The following is a 4,273-nucleotide window of genomic DNA, read 5'->3' on the forward strand; positions in this document are numbered from 1 at the left end:
AGACATTTATAGTTAGTCTCAATGTCTAGAAATGTTGCATTCAATTATTATTTCAAATATAATCAGTAGGTTCATAAAAGGTGTACAGTTTCTGGTGGCAGACAGAGAACTGGGGGTCAGGTATATGATGTTATGCTAAGGGGGAAGGATGTGAGAGTATGGGGTTAATACAACAGAGAAAATTTGGAGGAGAGCTCTAATGAAGAGGGTTAGTAGCAGGGGAATAGACAGGAGTTAATTTAGGGTGGACAAGTACGTGGGAGGACAGTAGAATGCATAAAAACAAACACATATATGCATTTAGAAAGTTACAAGAAGTAAAAATAGTAAAAATTAAGATGTTGAAAGAGGAGAGAGGGAGGAAGAAAAATAAAAAGGAAATAAAGAAAGAAAAAAGAGAGAGAGAAAGAAAAAACGGGGGGGGGGCTTATGCAATTCCTCTATATTATATTATCCTGGTGACTCAGATCTTAAAGTTCTATTTCATGTCAAGTTCTTGGTTTCACATATGTTGGGGTTGTGAAGACCAGAGGAGGAAGGGTAGAAGAGAAGTGAAGAGGATAAAATGGAAGAGAAGAAAACAAACAACAACAACAAAACAAATGAACAAACAATTATGGCATTGGTTACAATAAAATAAATTCTGATGAGTAAAATAACTTTTGTTAATTTCTAGAATACAGAGATCAGGCAGCATCATTTAACATAAAATACAGAGAAAACTCTTTAACTCTGAATATACACTGAGAAAAGGTTATAATTAGAGGCAGGCATGTACAGAGAGGTGCTCAAGAAGCTTAGAGTGTGGAGTTACTTGGGGGAAATACGTCAGTATTAAAATTGGTCTAGCAGAAAACTGATAAAGGGGCATCATGTTGGAACACACCAGATTTCTCATTAGCAACATTGGGGAAAAAAAGAGGAAGAGTGTTATATAGAGTACTGTCTTCAAAATGGAAAAGTGAATATATTTGACCCTTAATTTTACACCAGCCAAAGAGATGTGAAAGTAAATTATGATAACATCACAGAAACATGTTTCTAAATTTATATTCTCTATACACAAAATTAATTTAGAATGAACTATAGCAGAATAAAGAGGAAAAAAGTGTATTCAGAAGGAAAAAATGTATGAAATCTAAAAAAAAGAACAAAAATAACCCAGGAGCACAATAGCCGTGTAGCATGCACAGGAAATGAACAGTTCAAGTTAGAACAGGAAATCAGAAGCTTGAGCAGGAGAACAGATACAAAAACCATATAGTAATAAATAAGTTAGAATTTAGGAAAGCTTAATGATGAGATATAATATTTATCTTATCTGTTGACAATGGCAAAAGAAAAGACAACCAGAAAATATAGGGAGGACAAAAAACTGTGTAATAATAAAAACTAAACTGTAGTCTAGATGTGAATATCTTTAAAGTACTGGAATATAGAAAACTCATTCTGATGCTTGATTCTTTTTGAACTGGAAAGATCTTTGAGATTTTAAATTATAGTTATTTTCTACAAATTCCTAATATTATTTTGTTCTATCATGATTAATACTTTCCATGATCATAATACACTATTTTTTTCAATTTTAAAATACACTTGTAGGCTAAAAGAAAATGGTTTAAAAACTTCACAAGTGAATAAAAATGTAAATTATGACAATCTATAGGTGCATCTGGCATTTGATGAGGAGAAAGGTTTGATTAAAAAAATAAAGGAATAGGTCATCAGATGGGAAAAGTAAAAATTAAAATGTACTTAGAATTTCCTCAATTTATAAAGTTAATCAATTGAAATGTAAGTATAAAACTTAAGTTAGATTACCAACAGGACAACCCCCCCCACACACAAAAACTTCCTCCTCCCCTCCCCTTCTCTCTCTCTCTCTCTCTCTTTCTCTCTCTCTCTCTCTCTCACACACACACACACACACACACACAGACACACACACACACACAATTTATCAGAGAAATGGGAGGAAAATCAGAAAGGGAGATAAGAGGCAGTGAAAGTACACTGACTGATTGTTGTAAATGACATAATCCTTAGGCATTGTCTGAAGTAGATAACAGTGGTTACTTCCAGGAAGAAGTACTAAGAGCAAGGATGTTGCAGATTAGAGTCTATCTGCTTTATGTCCTTTTGTATTGCTTTCTATTTTCCATATCTATGAAATTGTTTTTATCACTCAAACTCTTTGAATTAAAGAAAGCAAAAGGAGTAAGAATGAAGAAACTGTCTGAATACTATTAAATCTAATATAATTAGCCGCGTCAAACATAAAAATATAAGAAATACTGTAGGCTAATGTCTTTTCCAGTTCCTGAAGAAATTTTCTCCTTTGAGGATGATTTGTTTCTGAATTTTCTCCTTCCTGCTTCTGTGGCTTGCAATGACCAAAGTTACCTACGAAGAATAGACCACACTTGTAGTCTAGAATGAGATAATGAACCTCATAGAACCTGAATAAACAAATCCTTGTATATGAGCTCTTTTCTTATCACACTCTGATATTACATGAGTGGGCTCCAGTCTTTCAAATCTTGGCTTCATCATTTGGTTGTGATGAAATCCAAAAAAGGTTCTTAAATTTGATTGGTTTCGTGCTCGCTTCGGCAGCACATATACTAAAATTGGAACGATACAGAGAAGATTAGCATGGCCCCTGCGCAAGGAAAACACGCAAATTCGTGAAGCGTTCCATATTTTTTAATAACATATTTCAAACGCTAAAAGAAAATGGGTTCCAACCAAGAATCATGTATCCGGCGAAATTAAGCTTCAGGATGGAAGATGAAATTAAAACATTCCATGATAAACAAAAGTTAAAAGAATTTGCAGCTAGAAAACCATCTCTTCAAAAAATCCTTGGCAAAACACACAGGAAGAGGAAATGGAAAACAACAATGAAAACCAACAGTGGGAGGTAGGACAGTAAAGGGGGGAAAATAATCAAAGAGGAAAACAAATCAGGTTTAGCAGCATTAATAAACAAATATGGTTGGAAGAACAAACCATATCTCAATAATAACCCTAAATGTTAATGGCTTAAACTCACCAATTAAGAGACACAGGCTAGTTGAATGGATCACAAAACAAGACCCAACAATATGCTGCCTACAGGAGATGCATTTGATAGGAAAGGATATACATAGACTGAAGGTGAAAGGTTGGGAAAAATCATATCACTCATATGGACTGCGGAAACAAGCAGGAGTGTCCATACTCATATCAAATAAAATAGATTTCAAACCAAAGTTAATCAAAAGGGATAAAGAAGGACACTACATACTGCTCAAGGGAACCATACACCAACAAGACATAACAATCATAAATATATATGCCCCAAACAACGGTGCTGCTGTGTTCATCAAGCAAACTCTTCTCAAGTTCAAGAGTCTAATAGACCACCATACAATAATCATGGGAGACTTCAACACACCTCTCTCACCACTGGACAGATCTTCCAAACAAAAGTTGAATAAGGAAACTATAGAACTCAATAACACAATTAACAACCTAGACTTAATTGACATATATAGAATATACCACCCAACATCAAGCAGCTACACTTTTTTCTCAGCAGCACATGGATCCTTCTCAAAAACAGATCATATATTATGTCACAGGGCAACTCTTAGACAATATAAAGGAGTGGAGATAATACCATGCATCTTATCTGATCATAATGGAATGAAACTAAAAATCAACGATAAAAGAAGCAAGGAAAAATCATGCATCACTTGGAGAATGAACAATAGGTTACTGAATGATCAATGGGTTTTAGAAGACATTAAGGAGGAAATTAAAAAATTCTTAGAGTTTAATGAAAACACAGACACAAAATATTAGAATCTATGGGACACATTGAAAGCAGTTCTAAGAGGAAAATTCATTGCTTGGAGTTCATTCCTTAAAAAAAGAAAAAACCAACAAATAAATGATCTCATACTTCATCTCAAAATCCTAGAAAAAGAAGAACAAAACAACAGCAAAAGAAGTAGAAGGCAAGAAATAATTAAAATCAGAGCTGAAATTAATGAAATCGAAACAAAAGAAACAATTGAAAAAATTGACAAAACGAAAAGTTGGTTCTTTGAAAAGATAAATAAAATTGACAGACTCTTAGCCATGCTAGCGAAGAGAAGAAGAGAGAGAACTCAAATTACTAGCATAAGGGATGAAAAAGGCAAGATCACGACAGACACTTCAGAAATACAGAAGATAATCAGAAATTATTTTGAATCCTTATACTCCAATAAAATAGAAGATAGTG

General features: G+C 33.8%; 1 non-coding gene across 1 annotated transcript; it reads left to right on the plus strand.

The window, feature by feature from the left end:
* Positions 1-2,600: 2,600 nt before the first annotated feature.
* LOC144377487 (U6 spliceosomal RNA) lies at positions 2,601-2,707 on the plus strand. Its single transcript, XR_013438486.1, has one exon. It is a non-coding gene; the product is annotated as a U6 spliceosomal RNA (small nuclear RNA).
* The last annotated feature ends 1,566 nt before the right edge of the window (positions 2,708-4,273 follow it).

Source organism: Ictidomys tridecemlineatus, chromosome 4 (assembly GCF_052094955.1).
Source record: "Ictidomys tridecemlineatus isolate mIctTri1 chromosome 4, mIctTri1.hap1, whole genome shotgun sequence".
In the NCBI taxonomy this organism is placed as follows: Eukaryota; Metazoa; Chordata; class Mammalia; order Rodentia; family Sciuridae; genus Ictidomys; species Ictidomys tridecemlineatus.